Here is a 27,076-nt window from a genome sequence, read left to right on the forward strand (position 1 = left end):
GCAGCTGGACATTTATGAAGAGGGATGGCGCTCTTTTCCACTTACCTGACCTCCTGCTGACGTCACGACGCATTAACCGCACCCCCACCTTCTGCCACTCCCTCTCCCTCTAAATGACCAACCTGCCCACCACCAAGACACACCCACACACACACTTCAACCTTCAACGTCATTACAAATTAATCACGTGTTGAAAAGGTATCAATAATGACTGCACTGCAACTCGTGCAGCTGAGATAGACAGGAGAACATCAGCAGGGTTAGAGATGGTATGCTAAACAGGTGTGTTCCAGCTGTTCCACAGAGCGCACAGACAGACATCTGCACAATGGCGCCACCCTGTGTCTCACATCCGTAATAGCTCACAAAGCAGATTCCTGGACACACTTTATTGGTGCAATTACAATTTGCTGTTGCATAACTTCACACCTCATATAAACAGATACTACTTTCTTTACTGAAACAAAAACAAAACCCATGTATTTTTCTTTATAAACCATTGGTTGTTCAGATCAGTCATTTCAGTTAAATATATCATATCAGACAAACAGTGATATTTGCGAAGTGAAATTAAGTTATTAGTTTTATTAGTTATTATTTCAGAATGTGTGCAATAATTATTTAAACAAAAGTATGCAGGTGTATAAATTTGGTCAGCCTTGTCATTTTTTTAATGTAAATACCTTTAGCACTAATTATTAGAAACCAAAATTTGTATGGAAAGCTCATTGATATCCTGAAAACAACATCATGTTGTTCAACATCATGGTTTAGGGGGAGCATACAAAAAGCTCTCTCAGAGATGAGGAACATAGCAAGGAAATTGAAAACCACAGACACAGTTCTAGTTAAGGCCTGAAGTGGCAGAACAAAAGATTTCTCAGATAATCAGAGGAGAAGGATGGTGAGAACAGTCATAGTCGACCCACAGATCAGCTCCAAACACCTACAACATCATCCTGCTGCAGATGGAGTCACATTGCATCGTTCAACTATTCAGCGCACTTTACACAAGGAGAGGCTGTATGGGAGAGCAATGCAGAAGAAGCCTTTTCTGTGCACACGCCACAAACAGAGTCGCTTAAGGTATGTTAAGATGGACAGGTTGGAGAAGACAGCTTCATTTGCAAATAAGGTTCTGTGGACTGATGAAACTAAAATTGAGTTATTTGCAGGGCGATATGCATGGCGGAAAAAGAATACAGCAATCCAAGACAAACACTTGCTACCCACAGTAAAATTAGGTGGTGATTCCATCATGCTGTGGGGTTGTGTGGCCAGAAGTGTTGGCACAGTTACTTTGAAATCTGATTACTGCTAAAAAAAAATTAAAGCATGGTGGGGCTGTCCATGCTTGGAAACCATCAAACCTGACTGAACTGGAGATGTTTTGTAAAGAAGAATGGTCCAAAATACCTTCAAACAGAAGCCAGACTCTCATTGGAAGCTAAAACAACCTTTTCTACATTCAACCTACAAATTAAGCCAACCATTTATGAAATGTTGAAAACAAGATATTATTACTTTTTTCACAGTAATATAGTAATTTTAGGTGTTGAGAACTAATCAAAAGGGATGTTTTTTTAACCAAACTTTAAAATGTTCCAAGCCAAATAAATGAGCCACAACAGAAACTGATATAACTGGTAGTGAAGGGCATTTATTTTGGGTCGGTAGCAGTGTACTACCTGTGTCCAACTTAATAAGAGTTTAGTGGACTGGAGCGTTTCTTTCTCTCATCAATGTATAAAATATTTCAATTACATTTTATATATAAAGACACTTATGAAAATAATATGTGTATAAAAATAAAAAATATATACATATATTTATATAAAATGTACACAGTCACACTTCCCTGAATTCACCTTGTATGAATGTGATTAAACCCAAATAATAATATATTCACTGAACAATATGGAAGAGCTCTTTAACCTTCTCTATTTTTTCTAGAGAACAGTTCCTTTAAGTGTTCGTGAAGTAGACAAAAAAAAAGGCATTGGAACAGTCCTTGAACAATTTGTACTCCGGGAGGAAAAATTAAAGGGAAAATCCACAAAAAAAAAATATTTGGGTACCCAAAAAATATATATAGAAACTCAATTCTATATACTTAAGTGATCCAAGAAAGGTTTCGAGCAGATGCGGGCGTCTCACTCTCCCTCACTCTCCGTCTCACTCTCCGTCTCACTCTCCGCCTCACTCTCTCTCTCTCTCTCTCTCAGCATATGAAAGGCATTTTAAGTAATTAAAATACACTTAATAATTTACTCAAAACATTTGAGATGCATGCTTAAAGCATGTAGAGACCATGTAATCCACTAATACAGACCAGATAAACTAGAGTTTCAAGCTTAAACTGAACGTACTTCGGCAGAACACATTTAGTGCTATTTTTATGAAACAAATAAAACATATAAAGCTCTTCATAATTATGCACTAGGATGCCCTATAAGCAGACAATGCTCACCAAGCAGGAGAATCAGTAAACACGAGTTAATAATACGACAGCAGCTGGAGCTAGCTGCAGCTATCAGACCTCTCTCTCCCTTCGCGCCTAATCGTCTGAGCCTCGTGCTCTCCTGCCTATGCATTCCTATGGGAGCTGCGTGATTTTGCCGTAAAGTAGACAGAACTGACAAAAAGTGTGTAGAGTGTGTGTGAAAACTGCTGTGGTTTTCTTAGGGGCAGCGCTTAATTAAGGGGCAACCTTACATTAAATGGCTAGAAAACAGCTGGGTTACATTTTCAGTTCAAAACAACATTTTGCTAGTATTGACCCACGCCCTTGACTAGGCAGAGAAGAAGAAAAGAGGGGAAGCGAACTCAGAGTATTTGGGATGGAGTTTGGGGCAGCTTCGCTGTAAAGCGTGAAGCCGAAGCCCCCCTCTCATGAAGAGAAACACGAGAAGAGAATAAAATTAAAGAAGGAGGAAGATGGGGAGGAGGTGGGTGTGAGGTTTGTTCAATGAGCAGGCAGAGAGGAAGTGACGGTTTAAATAGGGAAGGAAGTGGCAGGAATGAGGGCGTGGATCACTCCCAAAACTTAGTTATGATACATAACTCCACGTAAAGCAGTTCTTTTGTCTAATTTTGTCATTTGTCTAATATTTGTCTCCTAGTGAGAAACGTCCAAAAACAGCCTTTACTACATTCCACACACAAATAAACCCAACACCCAACACAAAAAAATGATGTAGCGCTTTTTACAACAAAATTTGTCACAAAAAGCAGCTTTACAGAGAAAAACAGGTCCACGCCTCTTATTAGCAGCGCCACATACATGGCAATTATTGTGGTGACAACAGTGGCAAGGAAAAACTCCCTTACATTACAGTATTTCTCAGTCGATTTGGTACATTTTTCAGATTGGAGTGGGTTTCCCGAAAGCTTCGTAACGCTAAGAACTTTTTAACTTGTACTTAAGATTGATCGTTAATTAAAGAGTGTTTCCCAAACCCGTGCGTAACTAAAGTTCTACGTAAACTCGCTCACAGATTAACAAGTAACCTGACCCAGTCGTTATTCTTAAAGTTCTACTTAAAGGGAACTCTGCTTGCAGTTCAGCACCTTATACACCAATGACTGTCAATTTTGAGGGAGAAAAAATATTATTTCCGTGGTTTAATTAATATGATATTATATTATATTATAATGCCAATTTTGTCTGTAGCTTGTGGTCTAATTGGGCATATTTGAATTAACCAAACAAACCCACGAAGAAATCATTAAGATACAGATTAGTAATGGTAGAGCCATTTTGGGGCTCTAGGCAAAATATAAACAAGGGGCCCTCATTCTTGAAACACACACATAAACCAAATAACTAGAGATGGAACGATTGATCGGCAGTGTATCGGTATCGGCCGATTTTCAGCCAAAATACGGTATCGGCGATCGGCAGATATTCTTCTGATTTTAGCCGATCGGATTCAGGAGTTTAGGGTTAAGCAGTTAATCAGAGCTGTGTGTGGATGAAATTGGTGAAACTGCTCACTTACAGGAAGCTGCAGTACCTCATCCAACCACTAGTCGGAGCTGCTGCAGCAGCAGCATGAGCCCTGCTGTCTTTACTCAGTCAGAGCTACAGCCCAGCCACGGGCTAAAGAACTCAGCTTTTCTAAAGTTCATCTGTGTAGGAAATAAAGGAAAATAACGGATAATACAGCTCTCTACAGTTCATCTTTCAGCCCAAGCAGCTAACAGCAGCAGTTTAGAGCAGCCGTCACAGAGTCACTGCTGGAATTACATTAAAAACAGGTTAGTTAGCGTGCTGCTAACCTCATGATGTTTATAACTACGGAGTTTAGTGGACACACCAGGGCTGCAAGGTTAGACTGTTGAAGGCTACTGAAGACTATTAAAGGCTATTGGAGGTTATTGAAAGGGTTATTGGGGGCAGAAATCAGTAAAGGCTGGTTAGATAAGTGATTCACATGCTCGTCCTTTGCTGCGGTGAAACTGCGACTAGCGCAGTCACAGTGATGTTTATTAACGTCATTAAAACAGACTTTGTCAGGTATTTTCTTATAAATATTTACACATAGCTTATATCTCTCCTAAAAAGCGTTTATTTTTGTCAGTAACACTCGTGTTTATTTACTAGCAGTGTAAATTACCAGTGTTTGCTTTGGCGTGGATGTAATTAGGGGAATCTGTACCAGGTTTGCCTGGCACCTGTGTGGCATTAATGTGGCATTTGGCCCCGCCCAATATCGGTATCGGCGATCTGCCGATCGTGGTGAAAGACCCCAAAAACACTGATCGTCCAGGAGGTGTAAAAAAGGAGGTCAGTTTTGGCAGTGCATCTGCGATCCTTCTGCTCTCTGCCCGTTTCTTTCGTTTAGCAGATCTACTTTCATAACTCTGCTTCATTTACACTGTGACAGCTGTCACTCTAGTCGCGTACAGTTCCCATTGTTTTGGTTTGAAGTCACGTTGTGTGGCACATTGGACTAGTTCAATGCAAGCAACAGAGGGGGGTATGTGTGTTTGGACAATTAGTATTTATACTTTAATTCAGTATTCTGCTGATATTTCTGTTGTTTTTTTAATAGAAATATGTTTTTTCTTTACTTTACATAAGTAACAAATTAACATTGTTTTTGGTGTATTTACTGTAGCTGGGATGGTCAGATTTGGGGGCCCCTATGGAGGACAGATTTGGTCGAGGCCCTAGGCAAATGCCTAGGTTTGCCTAATTAAAGAACCGCCTCTGGGTAGAGCTCTGCGGTAAATATGCATGTAATATTTAATAATTAGGTGCCTCTTACCAACATTGTTGGCGTTCATCTGGGCAAACTCTGGGGTGTCAACTCGCAAATATATAAGTACCAGTCAAAAGTTTAGACACGTCTCATTCAATGTTTTTCTTTAATTTTTTTCTTTAATTTATTTTCTACATTGTAGATTAATATTAAAACCATGAAAACTATTAATTGACGCATATAGAATTATCTAGTAAACAAAAAGGTGTATGGCCTCCACAATCTCCTGATCTAAAACCATTAGATTTGAGATGAGCTGGAGCTTCAAAGCTAAAAACAGAAACTTTTGTTCAGCACCTCCAGGAACTCCTTCAAGATGCTGAGAGAACTATTCCAGGTGACTCTCCCTCATGAAGACACTGAAATTAAAATCTGTCCTCTATCAAGACCTCGCTCTGTTCCCTTATGTTTCAGCGTTTCCTAGTGTGTTTCTCCTGTATTTTTCTGTCACGTGTCTGTAATTTGTAGCTCCGCCCTTTCCCCAGGTGTTCATTGTTTCATGTTAGTATATATAGTACCTGTTAGTCTATGTTTGCTGTCGGCCTTTGCACCTTCCCACGTTGTCTGTCTCGTCACGTCCTTGCTTATTTCCACATTACGTTATTGCTTATCTTCACATCACGTTATTGCCTATCTTATTACGTTTGTTTCCTGTTTGTTTCTTTGTTTACCTTGTGTTATGCTTCTCTTCTTGTAATAAGGAAACATTGCTTGGCAAAACACTTAGTTTATTTAAACTTCTTAACAGCAACTTAACAGGTTGTGGTGAGGAGGCTCTCACTAAAAACCAGGGGTTTCGTGCATGACGTATTTTTGGGGGCGGAGTTGTGGGAAGGCTGTTGTCGTAAGGGGAGGGACTTGAAAAGGGTCAAGGAGCATGCGCAGAGAGGAACCCGCACAATTCAAAAGGCCGGTGTGAATCTGCTGCCGAAAAAAGAAACCGCTGGAGCAAGAAAGGTACAGTACAAGCTTTAAAACACATTGTTTGTGAAATAAAAAATGCACGTAACGAATACAATTATTAAAATCTAGGAAGAACAGTGTTTATTTATGTTGCTGTGTAATATATGAGGCTCAATTCCATTTATTTATCAATGTAAAGCTCCAAAACGCCCCAAAGTTAGCTTTGCTGAACAATATTATTGAATGTACAGCAGTGTTGGGGCATCTGAATCTTAAATTACACCTAATTTAGTTCGATTGAGGTGACCATATCTGTTTAGTATCTTGCTTACATACCTGGTTGGTCTGGGGGGATTTCATGTCAGTGTAGTTTAATCTGATTTATATATATATATATATATATATATATATATATATATATATATATATATATATATATATATCTGGTATCCAAATACCTGGATGCTGTGGCGGGTATTTCATGTTAGTGTAGTTTAATCTGATTTATATATATCTGGTATCCAAATACCTGGTTGGTCTGGCGGGCAAGGGCGTAGGAGCGGGCTTGATATTGGGGGGGACACATTTGCCAATATGAACCCAAGCCCACCCAATAATTTCCTAGAACAACATTTGTGGAAATTACTTTTAATTAAAAGTAAATTATTATTATAAGGTGATTTTACAACCTAAACATGTTACTCCACATTACAGCTACTGTTGTTAGAAAAATTATGCAAGCAATGTCTGAGTTATCACCTAATATTTAAAATAATATAACAGATTATTATTATTGTTATTATTATTATTATTATTATTATTATTATTATTATTATTATGTATTGGCATGTCAATTCTGTTGTATATTTACATTTTCTCCTGCACTTTTATTTTTTTCTACTGAGAGCTCTTCTTAAGATGGTGTCCTTTTATGTAAAAGAATGTAACTTTACGTTTCATAGAGACTTTTATAAACGTCAGGATATGTGGTCTTACTGTGAACTACAAATGAACAGAAGTCACGTTACAGCAGTGTTTCTCAACCCAGTTCTTATATATTCTACTGCATATTAAAACTGTTCTGCATATTCTAGAGCTTCCTCTGGTGGATATACATGATTAATTTAGGCTCCATAGGGGGCTAAAGGATTTTAACAGGTTAACTCAGTAAATGACTGTTTATTAGCTGATCAGGTGGAAAACACTAGTTTAGGGCAGTGATCGGGGTTAAGTAACTGCTTTAAACTACCAACTTAAAGTACTGTACGAAATTCTGGCGATCATCCACATCCAGCTTCTAGATAACTAGTTAATTAAATCAATTTTCGTTCATTATAGCTCACAGTAAGTCCTGTAATCCTAAATGAATAAACAGTTTGAAAATTAAAGTGATTAGCTGATCAGGTACAGGGAAACATTACATATATATTTTATTTTTTTCCTTTAACCCTGACTCCCAATCTAGCTAATTCCAAAGATAAGCTTACACACTAACACAGCTGCAGTTTATTAATCACAGTGGGTTTAAACTGTGTGCTGATTCAGAGACGTGTATTTTTAACCAGCTATCAGAAACATATCATCACAGTTGAAGTGGTTAGCCTATCGTTACCTTTCTTTTAGAAAAATCTCCGTATATCCATATCTGTTTTAAAATCAGCTGAAGCTGCTGCGTCCCGATCCCGCTGCTAAATCTCACAGCGAGGGGGCGGGGCTTCCCCAACAGCAAACTGCCTCTGCTCCGCGCGCCGCAAAACCAGCAAGCTGATTGGCTGTTTCTACTGAGAGGCGTGACTTAATACCTGAACCGGCTCCGTGATTGGTCCAGTCTGTCTCCTCATTAATAGTACAGCAGACCTGAGCGAACTGATATCATTTTTGGGGGGGACAAATCCACCTGTTTCTAATATTGGGTGGGACATGTCCCACCCATCCCCCCCGGTTCCTACGCCTATGCTGGCGGGTATTTCATGTTAGTGTAGTTTAATCTGATTTATATATATCCGGGATCCAAATACCTGGATGTTGAGGTGGGTATTTCATGTTAGTGTAGTTTAATCTGATTTATATATATCTGGTATCCAAATACCTGGTTGGTCTGACGGGTATTGCATGTTAGTTTAGTTTAGTCTGATTTATATATATCTGGTATCCAAATACCTGGATGGTCTGGCGGGTATTTCATGTCAGTGCAGTTTAATCTGATTTATATATATCTGGTGTCCAAATACCTGGTTGGTCTGGCGGGTATTTCATGTTAGTGTAGTTTAATCTGATTTATATATATCTGGTATCCAAATACCTGGATGTTGTGGCGGGTATTTCATGTCAGTGTAGTTTAATCTGATTTATATATATCTGGTATCCAAATACCTGCATTGGTATTAACTGATATGATGTTAATTTGTTTGTGTACTATTTTGTAATATATTATATCTATTATAAAATATTGTGTATATGTTTTCTATTCATTTTTATTTATTCCCTAAAATTAAGCATTTCCTTAATGGCCGAAACAAAGCGGTGTTGATTTGGGTAAGAGTTAAATCTTTTTAATACTTTATAGACCCACATTTTCTGATGTTTCACATCAGTGTCACAACTTTCTATAACAACACGACACAACCCCAACACATGTTTGAGTCATGATGACTACCATCTGCATGGTGATATACAAAGCCTTTGGTTTTGATCATTGCCTCTTTCAGGTGTTGGTGTTTTTTGGAATGTGAATTAGAGAGTTTGTATATAATATTTTACATCACGTTTCAATTTAATTTATTTTTTATTATTATTTTGTTTACGTTCCTCACAATGAGCAATACCCACTTATCGGGATTTGTGTCAAACCAATATGATCTTGACACTGTTCTGGAGAGCCATAAGCGGGCAACTATGACGTCTTTCACTGTGTGGTAAGAGTTTAGTGTGATTTTTACGTTTTCAAAGAGAAAGGACAGCAACATTTTTTGCCATGACCATAGATTTAGCATGTTTAAGCAAAAGTTGATGAGTTGTCCATGCCCTTTTGGAATAAGTTGTCAACTGGTCACTCTGTCGATGGTTCACCACTGTTCCATGTTTGATTTGTGAATAATTCACTTTAGTTTGGTTTTTAGTTTGCAGAAGGCATGCTGGAAGATCAGAATTTCCATTTTTCAAGCACAGAAGATGCAGTCAAAGAACTCAAGAAAGGAGATTGCAGTAAAACGTCTACAGGAATCAGGTACAGTCATGTTACTCTTACAAGAAATTAGTAAGAACTTTATGTTTGAAGTGTGCAAAAATGTTTTGTTTTGCAGAAGATTTGTCTGATGTCTGCAGACTCTGTGGGGAAGCCACTACCCAGGATTCTGTGGACACTGCTACTGCTTCTAAATGGGTACAAATTAAGATAATTTTGGTTTCTGTATATATTTTGAGTTATTTGGTTGTCACAGATTTTAAATGCAAAAATAAGGTCAGAAAACATACATTTAAAATCTGACATGTTATTAATTGTTTTAATTATTGCTTGATTTTTTAGATTGCCTGTGACTGATGCAACAAGTGGTTCCACCATTCATGTGTCGGAAACTCACCTGAAGAGGAGGAGTTCCTTTGCCCTTTGTGCAAGATATAAGACAGCCCCTACCAACTAACTCATCCGCTGACCCTGCTTTTAAATGTCATTGCTACCACTGTTTTCCAACAACTCTAATCAGACTTCTTTTTCATTTTATGTTTAAAAACTTTATTGTAGACTTTGTCACCTGAGGTTGTTTATTTTTTTAAAGACAATACCTTTTATAGTTTCCATCAATTACAGTTTGCCAATTCAACTATTTACTTTGACACAGCACATGCTAACCCTCACTTGCTGAGACTAAAGAATGTAAATGAACTTTGTGCCCTTTTTAGATAGAAAAAGCTGGAAAATATGTTCCGCAACGAAACTACATTTAGGTCAATATAATGTTCTCTTTTTGTATACTTCAGAATTTAATACATTTGCTATTTGAGTTTAGAAACAATATGCTCATAAACATACTTTTATTGTTAACATTGTTTTCATGCCTTATATCTAGATTGTATTAAATCCCATACATCTGACACAGAGGCAAACTATGTTCTGATTCAGGATAACTGTAGTCCCAGTGTAAAGAGTTAATGCATGAAAAAATAATTATATAAAACAATGAAAGTATATCCAATAAAAAAAAATAAATAAATAAATACATTTTGGCTAATGTGGTCTCAAATTGAATGTTGCATTATTTTCTACTATATTAGACAATATAAATATTAACCAACGATAATCAACCTCTTATGCAAAAATAGTCACTTTATTCACCCAGTTAAAAGAAAAAGACACTTTATTTTAAACATTTTACATGTGCACTATCAAACATCAAAAGTACTGTGTACAAAAATTATTACTTGAAGTTAGCTATAGAGTGTACAGGGCCACCTCAAAAAATTGTAATATCTTTGAAAAGTTACTTTATTTTAGTAATTCGGTTAAAAATATGAAACTCATATATTATATAGATGTATTAAACACAGAGTGATCTATTTTAAGCATTTATTTATTTTATTGTTGATGATTATGAAGCTTACAGCCAATGAAAACCCAAAAATCAGTGTATCAGAAAATTAGAATATTATTTAAAACCAATTGGTACTTTCTGCAGTGTGGGCAGTGTGCCAAGTCCTGCTGGAAAATGAAATCTTCATAAAAGCTGTCAGCAGAGGGAAGCATGAAGTGCTGTAATATTTTGTGGGAAAACAAAACTGCACTGACTTTAGACTTGATAATAAAACACAGTTGATCAACACCAGCAGATGACATGACTCTCCAAACCATCACTGATTGTGGAAACTTCACACTAGACCTCAAGCAGCTTGGACTGTGTGTCTCTCCACTCTTCCTCCAGACTCCTCTCCCTTGATTTCCAAATAAAATGTAAAATTTACTGATGATCAGTGATGGTTTGGAGAGTCATGTCATCTGCTGGTGTTGATCCACTGTGTTTTATTATCAAGTCTAAAGTCAGTGCAGTTTTGTTTCCCCCCAAAATCTTACAGCACTTCATGCTTCCCTCTGCTGAGGGAACTTTTATGGAGATGCAGATTTCATTTTCCAGCAGGACTTGGCACACTTCCCACACTGCAGAAAGTACCAATTGGTCTTATATAATATTCTAATTTTCTGATTCACTGATTTTTAGCTTAAAATATACGCTTAAAATATAGATCACTTTGTTTGTAATATATCTTTATAATATACGAGTTTCACATTTTTAACTGAATTACTGAAATAGTAACTTTGTGAGATGGCCCTGTACATTGCAGTCTAAGGTTTACGATGCAGCAAGTTTTTCACTTGCAATAAAGACTAGTATTCGGTTACTGTGGAGCTGGCATCAGAATTAAGAGGAAAAACTGCATGGACATTTTACCAACTTTTCGCTAAAAGACAAGAAGGCACTTGAGTGTGTTCTTGACAGTACAGAAGAAGTTCTGATGGATCTTCATGATTGACTGTTCACACGATCGCCACCTAGAAAAAAATATATACATTTATTTATCACAAAGAAATTCAACAATAACAAGATTTATGACTTATTTGGGGAAAAATCATAGTAAATAAATATAGATTTATATAGATACTACAAAATCACAGTTTTAAACAAAATACACATATTTTACAACTAACAGAGTAAATGTACCATGAATATTAGGACCAGTACAAATAGTAACACAGGCTATTGAGGTATATGAATAAAGTTATTAGCACTATAGAGTGCATGAACATGAAAACAATATAAGATACATATCCTGCACATGAAATACCCACCAGACCAACCAGGTATTTGGACACCAGATATATATAAATCAGATTAAACTACACTAACATGAAATACCCGCCACAACATCCAGGTATTTGGATACCAGATATATATAAATCAGATTAAACTAAACTAACATGAAATACCCGCCACAACATCCAGGTATTTGCATACCAGATATATATAAATCAGATTAAACTGCACTGACATGAAATACCCGCCAGACCAACCAGGTATTTGGACACCAGATATATATAAATCAGATTAAACTACACTAACATGAAATACCCGCCACAACATCCAGGTATTTGGATACCAGATATATATAAATCAGATTAAACTACACTAACATGAAATACCCGCCAGACCAACCAGGTATTTGGATACCAGATATATATAAATCAGACTAAACTAAACTAACATGAAATACCCGCCAGACCATCCAGGTATTTGGATACCAGATATATATAAATCAGACTAAACTAAACTAACACAAAATACCCGCCACAACATCCAGGTATTTGGATACCAGATATATATAAATCAGATTAAACTAAACTAACATGAAATACCCGCCAGACCAACCAGGTATTTGGATACCAGATATATATAAATCAGATTAAACTGCACTGACATGAAATACCCGCCAGACCAACCAGGTATTTGGATACCAGATATATATAAATCAGATTAAACTGCACTGACATGAAATACCCGCCAGACCATCCAGGTATTTGGATACCAGATATATATAAATCAGATTAAACTGCACTGACATGAAATACCCGCCAGACCAACCAGGTATTTGGACACCAGATATATATAAATCAGATTAAACTAAACTAACATGAAATACCCGCCAGACCATCCAGGTATTTGGATACCAGATATATATAAATCAGACTAAACTAAACTAACATGAAATACCCGCCAGACCATCCAGGTATTTGGATACCAGATATATATAAATCAGATTAAACTACACTAACATGAAATACCCGCCAGACCATCCAGGTATTTGGATACCAGATATATATAAATCAGACTAAACTAAACTAACATGAAATACCCGTCAGACCAACCAGGTATTTGGATACCAGATATATATAAATCAGATTAAACTACACTAACATGAAATACCCGCCACAACATCCAGGTATTTGGATACCAGATATATATAAATCAGATTAAACTACACTAACATGAAATACCCGCCAGACCAACCAGGTATTTGGATACCAGATATATATAAATCAGACTAAACTAAACTAACATGAAATACCCGCCAGACCATCCAGGTATTTGGATACCAGATATATATAAATCAGACTAAACTAAACTAACACGAAACACCCGCCACAACATCCAGGTATTTGGATACCAGATATATATATAAATCAGATTAAACTACACTAACATGAAATACCCGCCAGACCAACCACGTATTTGGATAGCAGATATATATAAAACAGGTTAAACTGCACTGACATGAAATACCCGCCAGACCATCCAGGTATTTGGATACCAGATATATATAAATCAGATTAAACTGCACTGACATGAAATACCCGCCACAACATCCAGGTATTTGGATACCAGATATATATAAATCAGATTAAACTAAACTAACATGAAATACCCGCCAGACCAACCAGGTATTTGGATACCAGATATATATAAATCAGATTAAACTGCACTGACATGAAATACCCGCCACAACATCCAGGTATTTGGATACCAGATATATATAAATCAGATTAAACTACACTAACATGAAATACCCGCCAGACCAACCAGGTATTTGGATACCAGATATATATAAATCAGATTAAACTAAACTAACATGAAATACCCGCCAGACCAACCAGGTATTTGGATACCAGATATATATAAATCAGATTAAACTGCACTGACATGAAATACCCGCCACAACATCCAGGTATTTGGATACCAGATATATATAAATCAGATTAAACTGCACTGACATGAAATACCCGCCAGACCATCCAGGTATTTGGATACCAGATATATATAAATCAGATTAAACTACACTAACATGAAATACCCGCCACAACATCCAGGTATTTGCATACCAGATATATATAAATCAGATTAAACTGCACTGACATGAAATACCCGCCACAACATCCACGTATTTGGATACCAGATATATATAAATCAGACTAAACTAAACTAACATGAAATACCCGCCAGACCAACCAGGTATTTGGATACCAGATATATATAAATCAGACTAAACTAAACTAACATGAAATACCCGCCAGACCATCCAGGTATTTGGATACCAGATATATATAAATCAGACTAAACTAAACTAACATGCAATACCCGCCAGACCATCCAGGTATTTAGATACCAGATATATATAAATCAGACTAAACTAAACTAACACGAAATACCCGCCACAACATCCAGGTATTTGGATACCAGATATATATAAATCAGATTAAACTACACTAACATGAAATACCCGCCAGACCAACCACGTATTTGGATAGCAGATATATATAAAACAGGTTAAACTGCACTGACATGAAATACCCGCCAGACCATCCAGGTATTTGGATACCAGATATATATAAATCAGATTAAACTGCACTGACATGAAATACCCGCCACCACATCCAGGTATTTGGATACCAGATATATATAAATCAGATTAAACTAAACTAACATGAAATACCCGCCAGACCAACCAGGTATTTGGATACCAGATATATATAAAACAGGTTAAACTGCACTGACATGAAATACCCGCCAGACCATCCAGGTATTTGGATACCAGATATATATAAATCAGATTAAACTACACTAACATGAAATACCCGCCACAACATCCAGGTATTTGGATACCAGATATATATAAATCAGATTAAACTACACTAACATGAAATACCCGCCAGACCAACCAGGTATTTGGACACCAGATATATATAAATCAGATTAAACTGCACTGACATGAAATACCCGCCAGACCATCCAGGTATTTGGATACCAGATATATATATAAATCAGACTAAACTAAACTAACATGAAATACCCGTCAGACCAACCAGGTATTTGGATACCAGATATATATAAATCAGATTAAACTACACTAACATGAAATACCCGCCAGACCAACCAGGTATTTGGATACCAGATATATATAAATCAGATTAAACTGCACTGACATGAAATACCCGCCACAACATCCAGGTATTTGGATACCAGATATATATAAATCAGATTAAACTACACTAACATGAAATACCCGCCAGACCATCCAGGTATTTGGATACCAGATATATATAAATCAGACTAAACTAAACTAACATGAAATACCCGTCAGACCATCCAGGTATTTGGATACCAGATATATATAAATCAGATTAAACTACACTAACATGAAATACCCGCCACAACATCCAGGTATTTGGATACCAGATATATATAAATCAGATTAAACTACACTAACATGAAATACCCGCCAGACCATCCAGGTATTTGGATACCAGATATATATAAATCAGACTAAACTAAACTAACATGAAATACCCGTCAGACCAACCAGGTATTTGGATACCAGATATATATAAATCAGATTAAACTACACTAACATGAAATACCCGCCAGACCAACCAGGTATTTGGATACCAGATATATATAAATCAGACTAAACTAAACTAACATGAAATACCCGCCAGACCATCCAGGTATTTGGATACCAGATATATATAAATCAGATTAAACTGCACTGACATGAAATACCCGCCACAACATCCAGGTATTTGGATACCAGATATATATAAATCAGACTAAACTAAACTAACATGAAATACCCGCCAGACCATCCAGGTATTTGGATACCAGATATATATAAATCAGACTAAACTAAACTAACATGCAATACCCGCCAGACCATCCAGGTATTTAGATACCAGATATATATAAATCAGACTAAACTAAACTAACACGAAATACCCGCCACAACATCCAGGTATTTGGATACCAGATATATATAAATCAGATTAAACTACACTAACATGAAATACCCGCCAGACCAACCACGTATTTGGATAGCAGATATATATAAAACAGGTTAAACTGCACTGACATGAAATACCCGCCAGACCATCCAGGTATTTGGATACCAGATATATATAAATCAGATTAAACTGCACTGACATGAAATACCCGCCACCACATCCAGGTATTTGGATACCAGATATATATAAATCAGATTAAACTAAACTAACATGAAATACCCGCCAGACCAACCAGGTATTTGGATACCAGATATATATAAAACAGGTTAAACTGCACTGACATGAAATACCCGCCAGACCATCCAGGTATTTGGATACCAGATATATATAAATCAGATTAAACTACACTAACATGAAATACCCGCCACAACATCCAGGTATTTGGATACCAGATATATATAAATCAGATTAAACTACACTAACATGAAATACCCGCCAGACCAACCAGGTATTTGGACACCAGATATATATAAATCAGATTAAACTGCACTGACATGAAATACCCGCCAGACCATCCAGGTATTTGGATACCAGATATATATATAAATCAGACTAAACTAAACTAACATGAAATACCCGTCAGACCAACCAGGTATTTGGATACCAGATATATATAAATCAGATTAAACTACACTAACATGAAATACCCGCCAGACCAACCAGGTATTTGGATACCAGATATATATAAATCAGATTAAACTGCACTGACATGAAATACCCGCCACAACATCCAGGTATTTGGATACCAGATATATATAAATCAGATTAAACTACACTAACATGAAATACCCGCCAGACCAACCAGGTATTTGGATACCAGATATATATAAATCAGACTAAACTAAACTAACATGAAATACCCGTCAGACCATCCAGGTATTTGGATACCAGATATATATAAATCAGATTAAACTACACTAACATGAAATACCCGCCACAACATCCAGGTATTTGGATACCAGATATATATAAATCAGATTAAACTACACTAACATGAAATACCCGCCAGACCATCCAGGTATTTGGATACCAGATATATATAAATCAGACTAAACTAAACTAACATGAAATACCCGTCAGACCAACCAGGTATTTGGATACCAGATATATATAAATCAGATTAAACTACACTAACATGAAATACCCGCCACAGCATCCAGGTATTTGGATACCAGATATATATATATATATATATATATATATATATATATATATATATATATATATATATATATATATATATATATATATATATATAAATCAGATTAAACTACACTGACATGAAATCCCCCCAGACCAACCAGGTATGTAAGCAAGATACTAAACAGATATGGTCACCTCAATCGAACTAAATTAGGTGTAATTTAAGATTCAGATGCCCCAACACTGCTGTACATTCAATAATATTGTTCAGCAAAGCTAACTTTGGGGCGTTTTGGAGCTTTACATTGATAAATAAATGGAATTGAGCCTCATATATTACACAGCAACATAAATAAACACTGTTCTTCCTAGATTTTAATAATTGTATTCGTTACGTGCATTTTTTATTTCACAAACAATGTGTTTTAAAGCTTATACTGTACCTTTCTTGCTCCAGCGGTTTCTTTTTTCGGCAGCAGATTCACACCGGCCTTTTGAATTGTGCGGGTTCCTCTCTGCGCATGCTCCTTGACCCTTTTCAAGTCCCTCCCCTTACGACAACAGCCTTCCCACAACTCCGCCCCCAAAAATACGTCATGCACGAAACCCCTGGTTTTTAGTGAGAGCCGTGGTGAGGAGTCAGCTATGTCACTCCCCGATCTGTACCCTCTGCCCGATTTGTGCCGCGCATGCGCACGCATGCGCACTGCACACTGAGCAGGGGGCGCAGATCCACCAGCCACGGCTGTCAACAGTTGTCGGCGCTGTGAGATCGCTGATCAAGCTTAACTTCCGTTTTCTGAATTCTAGATAGACAGATAGGTGTTTAAAATAATTAAAAATCGAAAATAATCTGTTAAAATGTGTGAGCCTGCGGTGTTTTTATTTATTTTTTGTTACATATACCAAGTCTGTAAATTACTTCACATTTAAAAATTCTTTTTATTCTTAAAATACACAGCAAATTATTATAAATAACAGGTACAACACATTCATCAAAATATCAGTTTATTTTACTCTCAGAAAAAGCATGAGAGCGAACCCATATCTCTCTCAACACACACACACACGCACACACACACACACACACTTTCCTTGCCCATTCCTTCGTTGGAGGATGGCGTGAATGCTGAATTTAACGAAAATGTACTCTGCACAGCTCTGTAAAACTTAAAATCCTTAATTTTGACACCACAGTGTACGAGCTGTTTGCGACAGTGTGGGCGGAAGTACACCTTGGCATTACCTACCCGATCTGTGCCCCTGCTCATCTCGCTCAGTTTGCAGTGCGCATGCGTGCGCATGCGCGGCACAAATCGGGCAGGGGGTACAGATCGGGGAGTGACAAGCTACTCTCCTCCAGCTGCTTCTTCAGGCCCCTACATAACAATAGGCTGAACTTCTGCACCTACCACTGCCACCTAGTGGACTAACAATAACATATCACTACACCTTGTATAAATCCCTAGCTCTGTTTAGTTCTAGTTTGGTTTTGTTATCCTCCCTGTCTGTTTATATTATTATTATTATTATTATTATTATTATTATTATTATTATTATTATTATTATCTATTATTATTATATTATTATATTTATTAAAGTCTGTCTTTACCTGCGTTTATGTCTGCCTCTGTCTGCTCCCTCGTCACATCCTCAAAGCTAAATCTAAAGTATAAAACATACTTCTGTTTGGTTTAAAATTTTAGTTCATAAAATCATGTGTTCCTGTAAATATAAAAAGAAATTAGTATATATATATATATATATATATATATATATATATATATATATATATATATAGTTCGTTATATGCTAAGATTGATCGTTTTTGGGAAACCCACCCCTAAACTGAAATTCTTAAAACAGTTCATTCAATCTCCTCATTTCCCTGTCACTTTTGCACATCATAATTGCATTTCTCATTGTGTTTTTTCATATTGGAAATGCGTTTGTCATTTGTGGACATGTACAATTTGCAGCTGTTTTTTTTTGCATTATCCATTGCTTATGTCACGCCCAGTGTTGGGCACCTTACTTTGTAAAAGTAATTAGTTATAGTTACTCCTTACTTCTCCAAAAAAGTAACTGAGTTACTAACGGAGTTACTCCACTATAAAAGTAACTAGTTACCAGTAAAAGTAACTATTCCGTTACTTTTGTCAAAAAAAGGAAATTAATTATGTATTTACTATTATTATTAGAAAAATACCAAACGATAATAAACCCAAAATGTTGACAAAAATATGATCTAACGAATTACAAAAAATAAAAACGAAATTCTTCACAGAACCAAAGAAAATTACTAAAACATGTAATACTGAAAAAAACGGAAAAAACGGAAAAACGCGTCTGGGGATGGAGTTAAACAAACCAAGCCACACTCAAAGGAAATATGTATATAAACAAAACAAAATAATGGACAAAAACAACAATCTAATGACCGTTAAAATGGTATTAATATAACAGTTTCACCAAAAGAGAATAGAGCTTAGATCGGCCCAAAAAATCCGACCCGACCCAGCCGGAGCCCGTGCACGTTCTGCCCAAGCCCGAACCATGAACTGTCATTATGAGCCCGAGCCAACCCAAACCATAAACTGTGTGTTTTCGGGCTGATTGAATGAGTGAAATATAATCAGAATTATGTTAATTAACACTGAAACATAGCATAAAACTATTATTTAATTAAAATGATTTTTAAGAACAGCTACACACAGTGCTGCAAGTCAAACGCGGAGGCGTTCACGTGCCCCCAGAGCTACGTGATTACATTTTTCATTTTATTATAGTTTGATTCAGTAAGTTTTAATTTGTTTTTAGGGTGGGCTTGCTAGTTTTTATTAGTTTTCACACATCTCATCAGAGTAAATAAACGTGAGAGAGAAAGAGAGAGAAAGAGAGAGAAAGAGAAAGAGAGAGAGAGAGAGAGAAATATTTGCTTGTTCTGGAATGAGCTACTCACAGGTAAATGTTCTCACATACTGAATCTCCTGTTTCTCTTTCATCTGCCTTGCGCTCATATTGTAATCCCATGTTTTCTGTCGTATTTTGCGGCTAGCGTGAGCGCTTTACACAAGAACTAACGCCACGGACCACGAGGTGTTACGCGCTCGGCAACACCGCCCGCTGTACAACTCCGCTGTACAACAGCTCTTAAATTAAACACGAAAATTCAGTAATTTTAGTTTGTTTTAGTTAGTTTTATAAACACAAAATACAGTTCGAGATAGTTATGTTTTTTCCTTTTAATTACCGTTTTTATTAGTTTCAGTTAACAAAAATGTTTTTTCACTTTCAGTTTTCGCTATTTCGTTCGCTTTAGTGAACAATAATAATTGGTTACTTAGCAACATTGTGATTATCACACCAGAGCTTTATATAAAATAAAAATAGGAGCCCGATTTCGGGTCGGTCCTCGGGTCAGGTCGGGTTCGGGCAGAGAATCTAAGCTCTAAAAGAGAAAGCAGCAGCACCACAAAAAACGGAGCAGCTAAAAAGAGCTTAACTTCCTTAAATCGGAACTTGGCCTGTCCACGTCAATCACTGAATTGATTAGAGCAGCAAATCGTCACAATTGTGCCTCACTTCACCACGCCAAGGCACAGCGGCCAGAAGCTCAAGTTCACCGGAAAGAGGAGGGGTTAACCAGGGCAAACCAAAGTTACAACAAAAAAAAGTTCATAGAGCGGCTAAAGTAACGTGCAGTAACGGGGTGTCGGAAATGGTAATGGCGTTATAGTTCCAGCAGAGTAATTAGTTAGATTACTCGTTACTGAAAAAAGTAACGGCGTTAGTATCGCTGTTAGTTTTAACGCCGTTACTCCCAACACTGGTCACGCCCAGCAAAATGTGATGTGCTGAATATCTGTTGAATTGTCTTACCCTCCAAAACAATTAGGCTTAACCTCACAATGGAAAAAACAAAGAAACAGGTAGGAGAGTTTATGCCCAAAGGATTGTCTCAGATGAAATAAGGGCAACAATTGTGGAACATGTTTTAAATCATGGTCTTACAATTGCTGACGCTGGTCGCCGCGTGAAGGCAAATATTGGAAAAATATTTGATCGTTCAAACGAAAGAAAACAGGTGTGTAATTCAGAAATGTGCACTCTACTGTAATTCTGTTTTTTTATCTTATGTTTTGCATTTTTACATTCTTATACCATATAGGACTGGAAGACTGCAAGTGTACACTGTTGCACTGACAACATGACTGCCTTGTTTATAGGCAATGACACACAGACTAGGCATTCTGATGGAACTGATTGACATAAATATTTACTTTTGAGGCAAAAACAAAGAATTCTGAGAGAGGTACGTGCTTTTGCAGGTATTTTATTGAGTTTTGCTGTTTGCACTAACTGTTTTAAGAAATGTACTTGTTGTGATTCCAATGTAAATCATGATGTGAGAAATGTAATAAATTGACTGAGAAATACTGTAAGAGGAAGAAACCTTAGGAGGAACCAAAACTTAAAAACATTAAATACCAAGAGCTAAACTAAACAAGTACATTTTAGTCTAGACTTAAAGATTGTGTCTGAGTCCCGAACATATTGGGGGAGATTATTCAAGAGTTGGGGAGCTTTATAAGAGAAAGCTCTTCCTCCTGCAGATCTCCTCTGAATTCTGTGAACTACTAAGAAGTAGCCCCCTGAGATCTAAGTAATCACGGTGTCTTTGGGGTCTAATAGGAAAACTTTTGTTTTATTACTATTTTCGAATCTTTCTAAAAGGATCGTATGATCTATTGTATCAAAGGCTGCGCTCAGATCGAGAAGTACCAGTAGAGAAACACAGCCCTGGGGTACGTTTCCCAAAAGCGTAGTTGCTAACTACGTTAGCAACTTACATAGTCTGGACGATGCAGCTGCGACGCAGGTGTTTCCCAAAAGCGTGGTTGGAACTATGGAGGTAACCACGTTAGTAACTTGCATAGTGCGAACCTTAGTTAAGCTACTCAGGTGTTTCCCAGAACCGTAGTTCCAGCGAATATTCGCAACTACCGTGGTTCAGCTGCGTCGTTCCAACTACAGCTCTAGACCTGTCGTTAGGAGCTTAGTTCCTGGTTATTAGTGCAGACGATGGCCGGTAGGACTCAGAAAGCTGATAAATCACATTAATATTGCTGCACGAGGATTTAAGATGTCAAGTGTACCTATTTTTTTAATGTTTGTGTTAATTACATTAATTGAGCCACTTCACTTTTATCCATGTGCGCCCAGGTAAAATAATAAAATTCAGTCCTTTTTTTAATGTATGTCTTTAACATTTAGCTTTATTTGGCAAACATGAATTCAGTGTAGTGAAAAGAGTGCACTGAAGTGCTCTTTTGCTAAAATGTATTTTACAGTCTTGGAAAGATGTATGTCAATTATTCAAGCAGGCATCTCTTGAGTAAAGATAACTTGTGCTGTGCACATTTATGAAATAGTTAATAATTATTTTTTTAAACCCACTGTGCTATATGCACTCTGTGAATAAGGCTATTAAACTGTCACTGGGCTAATACTCTAAAATGGCTTTAACGTAAACACCTGTACCCTGAGGACCTTTGAGGGTATATTTGCATTGTTTGTACCCAGTGAAACAAATATATCCATACAGTAGGCAAGAAAGTGTCTTTTAATAATATATTCATAACAAGAAAAAACTAAGTAAAAAGTGTCTTAAAATAAATAGAGACATGTAATAAGCAGGTGTTTTGAATTACCTAATTATACTCTGGAGGTAACAGGACCAGACAGAGTGTGAATAAAGAAAATGCATCATTTAGCCAATACAACGTGTGTTTCTAGGCCTATACAAATGTTATCAATTAGTATTTGTTAAATAATATATTACAGGAAATACGTAGAAATATGTAGGCTACATTAATATATATGTAAAAAATAATAACATTAATTGCCATTATGAAAAAAAACATTAAGAGAATAAAACCACGACTGGGATTCAAACTAGGTTTCCATCCGGTGTTCTGTCGAGTTTTGCTACCCTACCAAACCGTACTACCCTAGTGCATATTTAATTTTTAAATATAAAATTGCTAGAAAAAGCCCCATATTTAAACATGCTTTCGGTAGATTATTTGGAAAGCCTGAATCAAAATATCAGGAGACAGTTTAGGGTTATTAGGGGTGATTATAAACCTTATGTTTTTTATTATTGCTAACTTATTATTACTTTCATTATCATCAGCTGTCATTTACGCATTTGTAATACTCAGAAATAATGGCAAGGGGTTTCTGGTTGTTTAATGCACCCAAAAAGAACAGAATTACCATAAAAAAAACAATAAATAAATAAAAAATGTTTCCACGCTTGGGCGCTGGTGTTGAGAAGCACATCTCGATGGGTTGCACAATTCGACAGAACACCGCGCGCTGCACCATCGTAGGCGCTCTGCTGAACCACTGAGTAACACACATTTCTCACGTCTCATTTGAATAAGACTCATTCAGAATGGTGATTATTTTATTTAAAAAAAATATTGCAATAGCAAATATGTGTATGTTTTTTTAAGTAACACTGTCTGTTACAAATAATAATTAATATATAGCAATTATTGTGTACATTTTACTTGCAGTTCATTGTTATTTTATCAATAGTATTGTTGTCCGTTATGTTCTGGTGATAATTACAATATAAATAGCCTAAATTATACATTATTAACATATTTTTTGCATAGTATTTTAAAGATTTTGAGTTTTGCACGTTTTCTGCTGGGAAAGTCTGGCCGAACACATCTGGAAACACCTTAGTTAAGACCACGGTGGTTCAAACCAACATAGTTCAGACTTCTGTGGTACCAACAAAGTACGATGGTTTCGGGAAACGGTCGTACTTCAGATGTTAGTTAGTTTAACGATGCATCGTACCACGTTAGTTCAATGCTAGGCTCCGTCGTTGTAAGGGAAACGTACCCCTGGTCGGCAGGAAGAAGCAGATCATTTGTTATCTTAACTAAAGCTCACTGCTATGATGAGGCCTAAATCCAGATTGGAATTTGTCATAGATCTATTTTTAATTGCAGCTGTTTTAAAGGCTTTGTGTACATTCCCCAGGGTAAGCAATGAGTTTACTATCATAACAGCGGTTTAATTATATCTGGTAGTATCTGTTTTAGTAATTTTGTGGGAACTGCATCAAGTGTGCTTTTTGATGAGAAGATCATTTTCTCTAGTTCTAGCTGTGGAAGTTGTCGTGTCTTTTAAATAACATACACGTGAGTCCAACTGTATCTTTAGCAGGTCCGTCTTTATTAGCATAGCTTGTCCTCCTTCATCTGTTATTCTCCTACCCCCCCCCCCCCCCTCATACACGTCATCACCCCGTGACCTGTAACTCTCTCTCTCTCTCTAAATATCTCAGTTACACCACATCTCCCTTTTTTTTTCTGAATCAATGGGTAGACTACCATTGATTCTGCAGAACCTTAAGGGGTTATTCTGCCCTTGTGGCTGGAAGGTCTGCTCCTATCTACACCAGACACATAGCAGTAATGCTTAAACTGTAGCAATGCATTTTTAGTTAACACACAAAACTGTCTACCTATCTCTAAACCCTGAAACTTAGGCATTTACATCCAAACAGTTCAAAAACAAAAACATAGCTTAATCACAGCTTAAACACATTTTTTTTCTTTTTTTTTCACACTTAGATGCATTTTTTTTCTTAGTCCCATTTTCTCTTGTCTTTCTGTTTCTTGTTTTTCCACTTTTTTTTCTCTCTTTCTTTTTTTTTTCAAAGTCCGTGGGAAACCCAGTTACAAGTCTAACCTAGCAGGTTTCACCACAGCTCTCCCAGACCTTGTTCTGAGTGTAGGAGTAGATGGTGGTTCTGGAACATTCTGTTGCGATGGTGCTGCAGCAGGACATTCTGTTGAATGTTGTTCTGGAACACCTCTCAGGATGTGCTCAGCTGCCCCATCACCTCTATTTCCATCAGGAGACTGCATGGCGATGAGATGACGGCGGTTTCGCCTGATGATCCCGTGAGGTCCCTCCACCAGATATGAACAGGGTGTGGAGTGGTCTCCAATGACAGCTCCAGGTGATCTTTGATCTGTGACCCACACATCCTGTCCAGGAGCGAGTCTGTCAAGATTCTGTGTACGGTGTCGCAGATTATAACGTTGCACATCTTTCATCTTCCTCTCCCTTTCCTTCAGCAGGACGGCATCTCTGTTTGGAAGAGCAGGAACTAGCAGAGCAGGAAGTATAGGCACAGTGGTACGAAGCCTTCGTCCCATAAGAAGCTGAGCTGGACTGTACCCATTCTGTAGTGGGGTAGCCCTATACGCGAGTAGAGCAAGATAAGGATCATCTGCTTTCTTCAAGAGTCCTTTTACTGTCTGTACCGCACGTTCGGCTTCAGCATTTCCCTGGGGATATCTTGGGCTGCTAGTCACATGACGGAACCCATATGACTCTGCAAACTCAGCAAAAGCAGCTCCCGAGAACTGTGGCCCGTTATCAGTGACTAGAGTTTCACAGATCCCGTGACGTGCAAAAATTGACTTCAGATGAAGAATCACATTATTAGACCTTGTGGGGGTCAGCAAAGCAATCTCCACGTATCTTGATGCATAATCCACCACTAGCAGATATGTGTTATTCTTTAGCGTGAACAAATCCGCTCCACACTTCTGCCATGGTTGGCCTGGATATTGTGTTGGTATCAGTGGCTCCCTATGGTTTTGTCTCTCTTGACAGCATGCTCTGCAGTTAAGGACCAACTCATTCAGCTGCTGACTTAGCCCTGGCCACCATACCGACTGTCGTGCCCGCTCTCGGCACTTGACCACGCCTTGATGTCCTTCATGCAACTTATTGAGAACATCATTTCTCATTGTTGCGGGTATGACCAGTCTTTGGCCTTTCAGCAGGAGACCATCCTGCACTGTGAGAAGGGTTCTTTCAGTCCAGTATAGTTTGAGTGCAGGTTCGTTGATACCATGTGCTGGCCAGCCTTCTGCACACAACTGCATAACACGTGCGCACACACTGTCCCTCTGCAGCTGATCTCTCAACTCCTCCAGATAAGCTGTGCTCGCAGGTAGGCTCTCCATTATCATGTCCACGTAGATGTTGGTGTCCTCAAACACCTCCTTGTCAGCTGGTGTTTCACCTCTCGTAACCGGTGCTCTTGACAGCGTATCAGCTGTCCACAGACACTTTCCTGACACATGCGATATGGAGTAGGAATAGCGCATCAGACGCATTCTGAAGCGTTGGATCCGAGGAGGTAGAGCATCTAGAGGTTGCGACCCCAGGAGACTCAGGAGAGGCTTGTGATCCGTCTCCAGCTGGAAATGTTTCCCAATCAAAAAATTGCGAAACCTTTCGCACGCCCAGGTCAGTCCCAATGCCTCTTTCTCTATCTGCGCGTATCTCTGCTCTGTTGGTGTGAGAGATCGCGACATGTAGGCTATTGGTCTCCACTCCTCGTCCCACTTTTGGAGCAACACTCCTCCCAACCCATATGATGATGCATCTGCAGAGACTTTGCATTCCCTGTTTGCATCATACATGGCTAGCACAGGTGGAGATATCAGCGCATCCTTCAGATCCTGAAAGGCTCTTGCTTGGTCGACGCCCCACACCCAGCAATTGTTTTTCGACAGGAGATCACACAGGGGTTTGTCTCTCTCCGCTAGCTGCGGAATAAACTTGCCCAGTTGGTTTACCATTCCGAGGAAGGATCTTAACTCACTCACTGTCGTTGGCTCCTGCATCCTTTTGACAGCCTCTGTCTTGCTTGGGTCTGGGCTGATGCCCTTGGCAGAGACCACGTGACCTAAAAAGCTCACCTCTGACTTTGACAAGTCGCATTTCTCAATGTTTAAGGTGATGCCCGCCTTCTGAATTTTCTCTAGAGTGG

At 37.7% G+C, this 27,076-nt stretch overlaps 2 long non-coding RNA genes across 2 annotated transcripts; both read left to right on the plus strand.

Annotated features, from left to right (window-relative positions):
• Positions 1-6,115: 6,115 nt before the first annotated feature.
• LOC125781052 (uncharacterized) lies at positions 6,116-9,900 on the plus strand. Its single transcript, XR_007424163.1, has 4 exons — positions 6,116-6,224; positions 9,290-9,396; positions 9,473-9,552; positions 9,697-9,900. It is a non-coding gene; the product is annotated as an uncharacterized LOC125781052 (long non-coding RNA).
• Positions 9,901-11,935: 2,035 nt separating this feature from the next.
• LOC125781055 (uncharacterized) lies at positions 11,936-12,852 on the plus strand. The gene is made up of 3 exons (XR_007424166.1): positions 11,936-12,092; positions 12,164-12,234; positions 12,590-12,852. It is a non-coding gene; the product is annotated as an uncharacterized LOC125781055 (long non-coding RNA).
• Positions 12,853-27,076: the final 14,224 nt, after the last annotated feature.

Source organism: Astyanax mexicanus, chromosome 14 (assembly GCF_023375975.1).
Source record: "Astyanax mexicanus isolate ESR-SI-001 chromosome 14, AstMex3_surface, whole genome shotgun sequence".
Classification (NCBI taxonomy): Eukaryota; Metazoa; Chordata; class Actinopteri; order Characiformes; family Acestrorhamphidae; genus Astyanax; species Astyanax mexicanus.